The sequence below is a fragment of the Adiantum capillus-veneris genome, chromosome 4 (genome assembly GCF_014529385.1).
Source record: "Adiantum capillus-veneris isolate H3 chromosome 4, ASM1452938v2, whole genome shotgun sequence".
In the NCBI taxonomy this organism is placed as follows: domain Eukaryota; kingdom Viridiplantae; phylum Streptophyta; class Polypodiopsida; order Polypodiales; family Pteridaceae; genus Adiantum; species Adiantum capillus-veneris.
The window spans coordinates 63,389,013-63,404,056 of record NC_140934.1 but is presented as its reverse complement, the minus strand read 5'-3'; positions in this window follow the sequence as shown (position 1 = coordinate 63,404,056).

Genomic DNA, 15,044 nt, shown 5'->3' with positions numbered 1-15,044 from the left:
TATTTGGCTTCATTAAAGTGAACATCATTGCTGCCGATAACCTTTCTGGATTCGGGATCCCAAAGTCTGTACCCCATCTCACCAGAATTACCATAGCCTAGAAAGATGCACTTTCTACTCTTTGGCTCAAGTTTGTTCCTAAATTCCTTTGGAACATGAGCATATGCCTCACAGCCAAAGACTCTGAGATGCTTCTATGAGGGCATTTTGCATGACCATACCATCTCTGCCACACTGAATCCTTCTGTAAAACCTTGCTAGGAGATCTATTTATAAGATGAACAGATATTGATACAGCTTCAGCCCAAAACCCATTTGGCAGTTGTGCATTAGACAACATACTTCTGACCTTCTCTTGTATGGTCCTATTCATCCTCTCAGCAACACCATTTTGAGGAGGATTGTAAGGAGTAGTAAGTTCACGTTTTATACCTTTTGACTCACAAAAGTCTTGAAAGGCCTTTGAAACATAATCTCCACCATTGTCAGTGCGTAAGCATTTAAGCTTCTTGCCACTCTGATTCTCCACAAGTGTCACAAACGTTTTGAAAACACTAAACGCTTCATCCTTGTGCTTGAGAAAGTAAACCCATACTTTCCTCGAGTAATCATCTATAAATTTCATAAAGTAAGAAGCTCCCCCTAGAGATAGGTTAGGCATAGGTCCACACAAATCACTATGAACAAGTGCCAATTGTGTATCTCTTCTACTGCTTCCATGCTTATGTGGTTGTTGTGTTTGCTTACCATACAGACAATGTTCACAGAATTCAAAATCATTAAATGAAAAACCAGGCAAATAACCAGAACGAGACAAGATTTTCATTCCCTTCTTGGACATATGTCCTAACTGGCTATGCCACAAAGAAACGTTCAGCTGCTCATCTACATTGATTACATTTTTAGAGACATTTGATACATAACTCATGTAAAGTCCTCCAGACTTTACTCCATGTGCTACTGTCATAGAACCCTTGGATATCTTCCACATGTTTTGTCCAAAAGTGGTGACGTAGCCAGCATCATCAAGTAAACCTGTGTTGATCAAGCTCTTTGTAATTGCAGGAACATGTCTCACATTCTTCAGCGTGAAAGAAGAGCCATTTTGAAACTTCAATTGAACATCTCCAACACCTAAGATCTCACATGTCTGCCCATTGCCTAGCCTAACATGATCTTTAGTGGTCACATTGTTAGGAAATAAGACGTAGCTAAATAGATAATTGAGTAGATTACTTAATGGAGAGAGACAGATTTACATACATGAGATTATAGAGTAGAGAGAGAGAGAGAGAGTACACACGATATACGTGGTTCACCCAATGTGGGCTACGTCCATGGGAAAGCAGCCACTCAATGGCTTTAGTACTTCAAAACAAGAAGTAGTTTACAAAGGGATTATACCCTTAATGGAGCTCCCGCCTTGCTTCACTCTCACCACCTCACACTCACCTTGTTGCATCAAATTCACACTATAAAATGTGTGTAGAAATGGCCTCCTTTTATAGGCCAAAAGGGCTGCCCTCTCTGATGAGAGACAGCCATGTGTAGCCGCCCTTGTGCGAATAAGTCCAAATCAGACCCTCCAATCCGCCCATGTGTGGCCGCCCTTGAGAAGTCAAGTCCGCTTTTGAATTCGGCCACCAGCCACTGGCCATTGACTTCCGACCACAGGCCACCGGCCATTGACTTCCGACCACCGGCCATCGGCCATTGACTACCGGCCACCGGCCAACCGACCGGTTGTTTTCCGACCACTTTCCGGCCGCCGTCCAGCCATAATATTCCGGCGAAAAGGAATATTCCGGTGAAAAAAAGTCTCAGGGGCCTCCGCCCCCGAGGCCTTTAAATTTGCCCCTGATTCTTGTCCGTGAAAATTTTGTTTTCCGGTGAGTGATTTTCCTTCACGCACAATGGCTTCTCCTCATAATGGGGGCCTTACAAATGTACGCTTTTACCACAGAAAATTACAAGGGTAAATCAGGCTCCATACTTAACAATCTCCCACTTGGAGACCGATCTCCAAACCAAACCTGTGACTGCTTTCCATTCTGGCTTCTTATCCTTGAATGCCGATTGAAGATGAGCAAAAGCTCAACTTCTCCTTGTTGACCACCTTTGTAAACATGTCTGCAGGATTTTCACTTGTATGGACCTTTCCTAGCTTTAGTTGTCCCTCTTTCAAAAGAGTGCGTATGAAGTGATATCTCACCTCAATGTGCTTTGTCCTTGAATGAAAGGCCGAGTTCTTCGCAAGATGGATAGCGCTTTGGCTATCACTGTACAAGACACAATTGTCTTGTTTGAATCCAAGCTCTTCTAAGAATCTGTGAAGCCACAGAATTTCTTTGCTTGCCTCCGTCATTGCTACATACTCTGCTTCCGTGGTAGAAAGTGAAACCACTTTCTGCAGCTTTGAAGCATAGCTTACTATTGTGCCTCCAACCGTGAACACATAGCCAGTAGTGCTCCTTCGAGTATCTTTGTCACCTGCCATATCTGCATCAGCATACCCTTCTAGAAAAATATCAGTTCCTCCAAAATACAAAGCATTTGTTGTTGTCCCTTTTAGATACCTAAGTATCCACTTCACAGCTTGCCAATGCTCTTTACTTGGGTTGTCCATGAACCTACTCACAACTCCCACTGCATGTGCAATGTCTGGCCTTGTCCAGACCATAGCATACATTAGAGAACCTACCGCTGCAACATATGGAACTTTAGACATATAGGCTATCTCCTCTTGTGTCTTTGGACACATATCCTTCGTTAGTTTAAAATGACCAGCCAAAGGTGTAGAAACTGGTTTTGCATTTTGCATTGCAAACCTTTCTAGTACCTTCTTGATGTAATCTTCTTGAGATAGCTTTATTGTCTTCTTCGTCCTGTCCCTTGATATTTCCATACCAAGTATCCTCTTTGCAGCACCTAAATCTTTCATTGAAAAAGATTTGGACAGCTCCTCTTTTAGGTCTTTGATGTCCTGCATGTTAGCACTTGCAATCAACATGTCATCAACATACAACATTAGGATGATGAATTTCCCATCTCCCAAATTCTTCGTGTAGACGCAGTGATCCGAGTTGCATCTTGTGAATCCATGATCCAACATCCATCGATCAAACTTCAAGTACCATTGTCTTGATGCTTGCTTTAAATCATACAAGCTCTTCTTTAATCTGCAAACCATTTTCTCCTTACCTTTTACTTCATACCCCTTTGGTTGAAGCATGTAGATTTCCTCCTCTAAGTCACCGTGAGGGAATGCCGTATTTACATCCATTTGCTCGAGATTTAGATCATGAGCAGCCACAAGGCTTAAGACAAGCCTAATTGAGTTCATTTTTACAACAGGAGAAAATATTTCATTGAAGTCAATACCTTTCTTTTGAGAAAAACCTTTTACCACAAGCCTAGACTTGTACCTTTTCTTCCCACCTTCTTCTTCCTTTAGCTTGTACACCCATTTGTTTTGAAGTGCCCGCTTACCTTTAGGCAACTCAACCAACTCCCATGTTTGGTTGCGATGTAGTGAGTCCATCTCCACTTGCATGCTCTTCGTCCATTATTCTTTGGATTCATGTTGCATAGCTTCTTCATATGATTCCGGCTCTCCAGAATCTGAGATCAAGAGATGGTTGAAGGAAGAAACAAACCTTTCTGGAGGTCTACTTGCTCTTGTAGATCTTCGGGGAATAGGTTGAGGCTCCTCATTTGGTTGACGTTGTTGCACATTGTCACAGCTTGCAATCCTTGATTCTTCACCGTCCTCAAGCTCCATGTACTCATCACCTATTTCTTTTGTTTGTTTTCTTTCCAAGTAATCTTTGTACATATTTTTTTCGTTAAAAATTACATCCCTACTCCTTAAGATATTACCATCTTCAGGATTCCATAGGCGATACCCAAAGTCTCCTTCTCCATAGCCAATGAAGAAACACTTTTTGGACTTTGCATCTAACTTTGATCTTAGGCTTCTATCTATGTGCATGAAAGCCTCACACCCAAACACTTTGAGAAATGCATAATTCACCGGTTTACCTGTCCATGCCTCTTCTCGAACTCCCCCATTCAATGCCGTTGAGGGTGATCGATTGATTAAGTACACAAACGTACTTACAGCTTCCGCCCAAAGCTCAAGCGGTAGGCCTGCATGTAGCCGCATTCTTCGTGCTCGTTCCATGATTGTCCTGTTCATCCTTTCCGAAATCCCATTTTGTTGAGGTGTCCTTGGGGTTGTCCTTTGCCTCCGAATGCCATTGCTAGCACAAAAGCTTTTAAAAGCTTGGCTGCAATATTCGCCTCCATTGTCGGATTTGAGGCATTTAACCTTGGTACCTGTTTCATTCTCCACAAAGGCTTTCCACCTTTAAAATATGGAAAATACATCGGATTTATTCTTCATGACATAAACCCATGTTTTTCTAGTCGCATCGTCTATGAATGTTACATAGTACAATGAGCCACCAAGTGATGGTGTACTTGCAGGACCCCAAACATCAGAATGAACCAACTCAAGTTTTTTATTTTTTCTTTCATTTCTTGATTTTTGAAATTTTACCCTCTTTTGTTTACCATAAACACAATCTTCACAGAACTCTAAGTCCACTTCTTTCAAACCTGGTAGAAGCTTCTTTGTTTGAAGGATTTGCATTCCTTTGGCACTCATATGCCCAAGTTGGTAGTGCCACACCGCACTGTCAACTTCTGTAGTTGCTGCACAAGCTCAAGGTTGCGTGCTAACAGTACACAAGTAAAGTGTACCGACTTTTTCACCCTTGGCAACCACCAAAGATCCCTTTGAGATCTTCCACCGTTTGTTTCCGAATGCAATGTTGTGACCTTCATCGTCCAATTGTCCTGTAGAGATCAAATTTTTGCGAAGAGAAGGAACATGCCTAACATCTTTAAGCTTCCATTCATTTCCGTTAGCAGTTTTGACAGAAACTGTACCTTTGCCGACAATCTCACAAGCTTCATCATCTCCCAAGTATACATACCCAAAATTACCTTTGGTGTAGTCTTGGAAATGTTGCTTGTGTGGTGTCGCATGGAATGAAGCCCCGGAATCTACTATCCAGGAATTAGACACATTGTCTAATGAGAGAATTAGAGCATCTTGCTCTACTTTACCTGCCACATTGGCCTCCGATGTTGGCTTGTTGTCTTGAGACTCTGTCTCCTTCTTCTTCTTGAACCAGCAATCCTTCTTGACGTGGCCCTTCTTGCCGCAGTTCCAACATTCAAGAACTGACTTTGTGCGTGACTTGCTCCGCCTTGAGCGATCACGACCCTTTTGGTTTTTGAACCTCTCCTTAAGCCTTCCTCTTGTTTCCACTGATAGTGCAACACTTGATGATTCTCCTATGCTTCTCCTTCGCATTTCCTCGCTTAGGAGAACACCCACAACATCATCAAACTTAAGAGTATTTGTGCCAGAGATAGAATTACTTATAGCCACCCCAAGGCTGTCCCAACTATTCGGTAGAGATGATAGTATAAGGAGAGCTCGCACTTCGTCATCGAAATTGATTTTCACTGATCGAAGTTGACTTATGTTTGTGTTAAAGTCATTTAGGTGTTCTGCAACTGAACCATTCTCTGCCATATTTAGATTGAACAAGCGCTTCATAAGAAATACCTTATTGGATGCCGATGGTTTCTGTAGAAGTCGTCAAGTGACTTCATCAAGTCCTCCGTGGTCTTCATCTCCGAAACATTGAAGGCCACCGTTGACGCCAAGCTTAACCGGATTGTTCCCAGTGCCTTTCAATCAAGGACAATCCATGCTTCATCTGCCATTGTTGCGGGCTTCTTCGCAAGACCGCCTAGTGGCAAATAGAGGTCCTTCTGGTAGAGATAGTCTTCAATCTGCATCTTCCAATGTTGGTAGTTTTTGCCATTGAACTTCTCAATCTTGAGCTTCCCTTCCTCCGCCATAACTCCCACTCAATTCAAGGAATCCTTTCCTTGAGATAATTTAGCTACGAGCAAACCTTGCTCTGATACCAGTTGTTAGGAAATAAGACGTAGCTAAATAGATAATTGAGTAGATTACTTAATGGAGAGAGACAGATTTACATACATGAGATTATAGAGTAGAGAGAGAGAGAGAGTACACACGATATACGTGGTTCACCCAATGTGGGCTACGTCCACGGGAAAGCAGCCACTCAATGGCTTTAGTACTTCAAAACAAGAAGTAGTTTACAAAGGGATTATACCCTTAATGGAGCTCCCGCCTTGCTTCACTCTCACCACCTCACACTCACCTTGTTGCATCAACTTCACACTATAAAATGTGTGTAGAAATGGTCTCCTTTTATAGGCCAAAAGGGCTGCCCTCTCTAATGAGAGACAGCCATGTGTAGCCGCCCTTGTGCGAATAAGTCCAAATCGGACCCTCCAATCCGCCCATGTGTGGCCGCCCTTGAGAAGTCAAGTCCGCTTTTGAATTCGGCCACCGGCCACCGGCCATTGACTTCCGACCACAGGCCACCGGCCATTGACTTCCGACCACCGGCCATCGGCCATTGACTTCCGACCACCGGCCATCGGCCATTGACTACCGGCCACCGGCCAACCGACCGGTTGTTTTTCGACTACTTTCCGGCCGCCGTCTGGCCATAATATTCCGGCGAAAAAAAGTCTCGGGGGCCTCCGTCCCCGAGGCCTTTAAAGTTGCCCCTGATTCTTGTCCGTGAAAATTTTGGTTTCCGGTGAGTGATTTTCCTTCACGCACGATGGCTTCTCCTCATAATGGGGGCCTTACAAATGTACGCTTTTACCACAGAAAATTACAAGGGTAAATCAGGCTCCATACTTAACACACATAAGAGGTAAACCACTCCTTGTTTGGAGACACATGAAGTGATGCCCCTGAGTCTATAATCCAGTCACTCAGTGCATTTCCATCAGATGCTATAAGAAGAGCTGAGTCCATTGTATTCTTCAAGAAGTAGATGTCTCCTGACACTAGACTGTCATCCTCTGCAACAGTGTTTGTCACATTTATTTCTTGAATCTTCACTGAGGACTTGTTCTTCTCACCATGGTCTTCATCTTTCTCTTTGCCTTTTTCTGCTTTCCATTCTCTGCAGTCTCTTTTCATGTGACCCTTCTTGCCACAATGGTAGCATTCTATGTCACTCTTGCCTTTAGCATTGCGGGACTCGCTACGAGACTGATTCCTCTTTCCACCTTTGTTCTTTTCTTTGGTCCTTCCCCTGACAACTAAGGCTGTTCCTTTGCCTTTGTCCATTGTCTTCTGTTGGTTTCTTCAGTAAGCAGACTGCCTTCTACACCTACTATGGTCAAACCATCTGGAGGTGCAAAATTACTCAAAGCTATGAGAAAAGTGTCGCAACTTTTTGGTAATGTGATCAACAGGAACATAGCTCTAACAGGTTCATCAAACTTGACACCTTGAGTTGACAACTGACTGTAGATGGTGTTGAATTCATTCAGATGATTGGACATAGGTGTCCCTTCTTTCATCTTCAAGTCAACAAGCTTCTTAAGCCAGTATACCTGTGAAGCTGCACTCTACTTCTCATAAAGATCACTTAGCTTTGTCCATGCTTCATAAGCCGACATCTCGTGTGCTACATTGAAGTAAAAGTTTTCTTCCAAAGTCAACATAATGGTAGAAAGTGCCAATTCATCCATTTCGCTCCATTCATCTTCGTCCATATCTTCTAGTTTTATCCCCTTGAGCTTTATAGGTTTTATCTGCTGCTTTTGTACCAACACGTGCCAAATTTTCTTCTTTCACAAAGGGAAATTGGTTCCATCCAGCTTCTTGATATTGTAAAGAGCAGTGTCCTATGATACAGCCATAACTACACTTCACAATAGTTTACTTTCCTTGGAAAAATTTGTCAAAGTTTCCCCTGTAAACTGACCTCTGAACCAATATCAACCTGTCAAATGAACCAAGAAAGCTTCAGATTCTGTAGAAATTTTGGCAGAGTCTCCTTTGTAAAATGGCTCTGGTGTACTCAAAAACAGCTCAAAAAACCACTGTCTCTCTAACACTGTAAGCTGCGGGTAAACCTGTCCTGCACCTGTACTGTCTCTCACTGTCCTGTCGTTGTCTTGTAAGCATAGACTACGACAATGCCTCAACGGCAATAAAGCAAATATGCAATCCCAATTGTCTAACTCACAGTCAATACATTCTAGTTGCCTATCTAAGGGTGCTCAAGGGATCGCTCCAAGACCTGTATCACCGAAAGGATCTCAACATTTGAGAATCCCCCAGCTCAATAAAACCTCACTCGACCCTCAACAAAGGCTGTAGTAAATCTGACAATACATAGACTTCCCACAAAGTCATACATCCATAAATTTCCCACTATATGCTGTAACCGCTGCGGCGACGGTTGTTTGCTGCGTGACTCACAACCACCAGCAAACCCTCAACAGACATACATCATCTCTCACAATACATCCCATGTGGAAGTACCTGCAATGTCAGGATGAAATCTGGAATATCAAGCAGCAAACACAAGCTACCTGATGAACTAGGGGATGTCGCCTACAGTTTGTGTGTAGGTGCGCCCGTGTCGTATGTGACACACCTCCAAGAACTGTGAGCCGTCCTTCGTTGTGTAGACAGCCACAAATCAGCACTCTAGAAGTGCAGATATACTCAGCACTTGCAGTCATAGGCCGAAACCCCAAATTTGCAGATCTGCACCCGCCAAGACCACGTAGTCGAAAATGGCCTACGCGGAGCTTTGTCGAAGCCGAACGGTGGCCGAGATGACCTCAGAATGAAATTCTGAAAACACCAAGGCCTTCGGGCTCTCCCACAGGAATTGGGGCCGTGTCTTTGCCTGTCGTCACCCGTTGGGAGCATTGAGTGGATACAATCCAAGTTGGGATAGGAGATTTCTATCACTAACCAAGTGTTGTACATAAATGCTTATGAACTTACCTTGATACCGACAAAGAAAACATGGATAGCTAGGAACATACCCCTTAATAATGGCTACAGGATGTCTCAACATTGTTTTGTTCAATGTATGGGGACGTCAATGCCAAATCAACGACCAACATTCCTTTAACCTAGTACCTTGGAAGTTGTTCTTTGACATATTTGGAAAGTCACTAATCCACAATCCTCACCATGTAAAAGTTTTATACAATTCCTAGAACATACCCTAGTTCCCTACAGATTGTGCAAATATACGTAGCTCAGATGGGTAGGACACACCGGATGTGTTTCCAAAAGAATCTGCTTACTTTGATAACTCCTTTGGGTACAATAATGCAATAGTTCACAAAGCAAAATGGGAATATTTGTAACTAACCGATCTCTTACTCAACAATGGTATTGAGGCAAGCTTTTCCATGCATGGGAACCCCCCATTTTTTTTTTCTCTTTTACCAAAAATATTTCCTATTATATAAGTTACTTTTGATTTTTTCTTCCCTTTTTCACAAACGTTTTAGCCTTTATTAAATAAATAAGACTTATGCTAAATCAATCATGATGTAGCATAAATAAGTAAGCTTTCTTTGTTGATCTCTCTTTTGACCTTAAATATTAAATATATATATTCTAAATTACATTATATATTTTAGTATTTTCTAATATATTTTTCATGCATATATATATTAATCCACCCTACCAAATATTTTATTCACTAGTTTTCATTTTCAAACCTCAACCCCACTTTCAAATTTCAATAATACCTCCATCTAGATGATTGCCAATCTTTTCAAAACTCTAGGTCATGTTTTCATACACATGAAGGAGCTCACACTTGAAGGCAAGAGAGAAGTCCACTCAAAGGGGACCACCAAAAGACCTTTGCAGCCACAAATAATACATTATTTGGCTGAATTTTTTAAGTAGAGAAGAACCCCAAATCTGAAGGAGAGTTCAACATGAAAGATGTAGCTCGTGATCTCAACTTTTAGCTCAATTTTCTTCAGAATTTTTGGAGTTATGAACACGGAGATATGATTTTTGTAGTGGACCCCAGTTTTCTCGTGTACTGGTGACACATGCCATCCCCAATTTTCTTGCCTCTAGAATGGCTATGGTTCTACAAGTCTTCAAGCATGATTACAAGAGACAAGGCTCTTTTAATGAGGTCTTGGCAAGTCTAGAGTGATTCTATCACCATTTTTGGAGGATCCATCCTCATCAACAACTATCCACCTTTGACAATCTCTCTTGTAAACTTCTTACCTCTCTCTTCTTTCCCTAATAAGCTTAAGTCTAGCCAAAGCTAGACTATTGTAAATATCTCCTATCCTCTACATCCTACCCACATTCTCTCTTCTTCTCTCTCTATTGACTCTGGTATTTTAAATAATGAGGAGACAAGATGGGAGCCACAGTCACATGCACCCCATTTTCCTAGTCACCAAAGTGGGACACTCACCTCAAATAGAAATATTGCTAAATCCTCCCCTCCTTCCCTATATAAGGAGGCCATGAGAGCTCACTTAAAAACACACACACACACACACACACACACACACCTATCCATACACACTCTTGTGCACAAAAGATGAGCACCACACCTCCACACCACTTGTAATTAAGGGTTGAAGGCACAATTTCAAGAAGAAGAAGGGGGGACACACTCATGATATTCCTCGCCATCAACTCCCATCTCTCCATTATGCCTCCTATGATCTTGTCCCCTTCTCAGTTTCCTGCCATACGCTACCTATTGTATTCATCTTTTGCAAGCAATCAACACACTCCATCTTGGTGCCATACTTTGTGTCGCTTTGGATACATCTCATTGTGAGTATGGTATATGCTTGTTCCTTGCCTTTTTTTTTCTGCTTATGTAAAGGTGTGCGGATTTCCACCATACACACACACTCTCTCTCTCCCTCTCATATTCTATCATCTTGCTACTTCCATCTTGAGGTGTGCGGATTCGCCACCTCTTGTATGATAAGTGAGCATACTGGCAAGTTTCCCCTACCTCATTATCTTCCTTACTAACATGCATGAGTAGCAAGCCCATTCTCAATCATTCACCACTCCTCTCACCTTATTCTCCGACCACCCCATTCCACATTTGGGCGTGGATCTTGAAATTGTTTTCCATGGCATGCTTCATTGTGTATATGTATGCATCCTAGCGGCATATCTTGCTAGGTGGTGCCCCTATTGTGTATCCCCCATGATGAGGCCATTGTGCATAGTCTTGGTGTAGAGGCCACCGGGTCTATTTTTTCACTTCCGCCTCTCATTTGGTGCCCCCACGGAGGAGGACTCTTGAAACCTTCAGTTTACAAGGCTGACATGTTTAGTTCTCTTCATGGACGAGTGGCTTCTTGAATTCTCTAATTGGACAACTGAAGAGGAGGAGCTTTAAGCAGGTTTGACCCAAGTAATCAAGACACTCTTGCCAGGGTATTGTATTGTTAGCATAGAAGAAGTGGTAAGACCCTCTTTCCCTACTCAAATTGTTTACATTTCTCATCATCCCCGCAAGTGTAAAAGCAAGGCACAAGCTGCATCATGCTCACATTGTAGCCAAAAACCGCACCTTCGACATGAGTGCAACCCAAAGTGAAGAAAAGGCCATCATTTTTTCCCTCGACATCCGCACAGGTGTTCTCACAACGGTAGTCTTTCAAGTAGCACCAGGCTTCTCTACATCTACGTCCACATCTTTGCCACCTATTCCACCTACGCCCACAACAAGCCTTCACAACTTGAGGAAGCTACTACGAACACGTTGTCGTGCTATGACACGTACATAGTGGGAACGCATGCCACAAGATCTATCTTGTAACTTTTTAGATACATAATTATCTTTCCTATAATGTGCATATTCATATTTAAGTATAATAATAAGTCTTCTATCTCATCCTATTATTTCTCTCAAGGGTAACCTATCCTTACTTTACCATCAGAAAATACTATGGAAAAAGCATCAATAGCTCTGCCTCTTTAACTTGGGGCAAAGAGCATTGATTCTTTATTTCTACTATTTCATTATCATCTCACACCCTAGCTAGATCCTATATCTAGGGTAAACTCCAATATATATATATTCTATGTATTTTTTATACTTTTCTTTTATTTCTTTTTAAATAGCTACTAGGAGGGAATCAAATCCTAGTAGGACACTAGGTGGCATGATTTCAAAGATACACTTATTTTAATGCATTATTGCAAGCATGATTACAAAACTTTGTCAAGGAGCAATGTCATGCTTTCATATGGCATGAGGTGTCCTTTGGAATTAAATGAAAGTTTAGGCTAAGGGGACCACGGGAAGACTTTTGCTGCCAAAAATGGACCCTATTTTGATGAATTTTTTACACAAGGTTCCAACCCGAATTGGAAAATGATTTTAAAATGAAAATCATTGCTAATGAGCTGAAGTTTCTGCTCATATTTTTAGTTTTTTATTTGGAGCCATGTTTGAGGAGATATGATCAAAATACTGGACCCCAGTCTGCCCACATCATGCAGGGACAACTCATTTCCAACTTTTCCAATTCCTATTCACACTGGCTCCTCTCTTCTTGTGTAAACCCTTGGGGGTTCTCTTCACCTTTAAAAGGGGACCTCTTCTTCCTTGAAAAGGAACTCAAGCATTCAAGCCATTGATGAGAGGAATTCTTGAGGGAGTGAGTAGTAATGCCTAATTGTACTTAGCCCCATTAACATAAGCCCAAGCCTACACTTTCTCCTAGAGGAAGACTAGCCATTCTTGTACGCTATCCTTGGAAGATCAACTCTAATCAAAGAAGGTGTTGTACTTGGCGTATCAATCAACGTTGAATTCTCCCCTCTTCTTCTCTCTCCCATCAATAACGGTGCCAAAGGGTTTCAAGTAAGATGTGTTGATTTCTTGTTGTTTTCATTTTCATCTCTAATCCAACATATATATATGTATCTAATCTCATCTCCTTAACCAAACCTATCTCTCTCATTCTTAGTAATTCATCCTCTCTAGGTTCTCTTTGCTACAGGTACATCTCTCCCCGCAGTATCCTTATTGCGTACGGGCAAGAACAGGGCTTGGGAGGGAAACTTCTCATCTCTTCTCTTCTCTCATATCTACATTTCTCACATACTATCCTAGATGAATAACCCCCATGATGATCATTTCTATCGCTTTCACTCTGTACGATCTATTAGAATTAACGTTTGGATTAGCCGTAAAATACACTTTCAACAACGTATAGTGTTTCTCTTCGACCTTGAAAGGCTCAATGAAATACTTCTATCACCGGATCCCATCATACTACCTCTCATAGACTATAATTTTTCTTTTGATGTAAGCGTAGTTATCTTGCTATGAACCAAGAGGATTTGTACACACAATTAATCCCAATCACTAGACAAAATATATATATTATGGTAAGCACAAAACTACAATTCCAAAGAACAATTCGTAGCCTATTTGGTCAGCCAAGATTGAATGCCATTAACTCATCCATTAACCCTTTCATATTACCCATGATAGGATATGACCATAGCCTTGATGTTTTCATCTTCGTATTGTTTTGACATTCAAGACCGCAAATTTCTCGACATATTTTTGGTGAACCCGACGTGAATCTGCTAGGGTGAGAGTTTGTGGGTAACCATGGGTGATCATGTTGAGCAACATGGTATGCATTTTGACCCAGAAACAATGCAAATGTTTCAAGCATTTGCAATGTTCAAGCAACAACAACATGCTACTGAAAGAAGGGAGATTTTTGCAACGAAGGCCATACAAGTGGTCGTCAACAGAATGGATCAGTTCAATGGCAAAGATGTAACCAAGTACTTACGCGAGTATGTGAAGGAGATGGAGTTGCATCGCGTGTAAGAAGGTGAGATGATTCAAAGCTTTGAGATAGTTGTTGCTCCAGAAATTAGGGAGCATGTTAGGGCAATTAAATATGGGCATGGGAGAAATTGGGAAGAACTCAAAGTAGCTTTAAAGGAGGAATATTTCATGGAGGACTCGAAGAGAGTGACCAAAAGGACATTCTTAGAATGGGTAGTGAAGCCAAAGCAAGGACTATCAATAACAGAGATACTTAGGGAATTTGAGCGGCGCTATGCACAACTCACTAGGACAGAAAGGGCCACACTAGATGCAGAGAAGAGAGATCTTTTCTTACAAGCTGCAGGTAAAGAGTTTCAAGAAAATTTGGAGCTTCTTCTTGAAGATAAAGATGCTGAGCAAGGACTAAAGACCGACTGGAATGAGGTTGAAGGTGCTGTCTCACTGCTTGCCAAACGACAAAGAAGAAGGGACAAGATGGTAGTAAACACTACAAGTCCTTCCACCTCAACTTCTGACAAAATGGTAAAGCCTACTTTTATCGCTCCTAAGTTTGATGAGTCCATGCTAGATGAGCTTGTGAAGGGAATGCGTGACTTGAAGGTGAAGTTTCCAAAGCTTGAAGAAAAAGGCCAACCATCAGGGCCACTTCCTAGGCAAAGACAACAGCCCAAAGAAGGGTTTGTTAATAGATGTATTTGGTGTGATAGTACAGACCATGTAAGAAGGGATTGTGATGATTTTAGTGATGCTTTGTCAAAAGATGTTGTCTTTTTTAAGGATGGTAAAATCCACTTAAGAGAGACAGGTCTACCCTTGAGAACTAACTTTGGGAAGGGGGGAATGCAAACCTTAGTTGAAGATATGGCAACCAAGCATGCCACCTCTTCAGTTGGGGCAGCTACTTATGGAGTAAAAATTGAACATTTTTGTGATGAAGAGGTGAGTGACCATCATGGTCAAATTTGGCCAAATGTCATGCAATTAGCTAAAAAAGAAAAGCTTACAGAAGATATTCTACATGAAGCAGGTGATTGCATACGTCTAGAAACAGGATGGAATGATCCAGTGGACTCATTGTCAGTGCATGCCTACATTACAAAATGCCAACAAAATGAGGCGATTGTAGAAGAGAAGCGCAGACGTGAGAATGCTGATGAAGGACCATCAAAAAGAGCTTCTAGAGGTGGGGGAAGAAGCGACTCAATGCCTTCTCAAACACCCTCAACACAAGGAGCATCTCCACCTGAAGTACTCATGGAGGAGTCT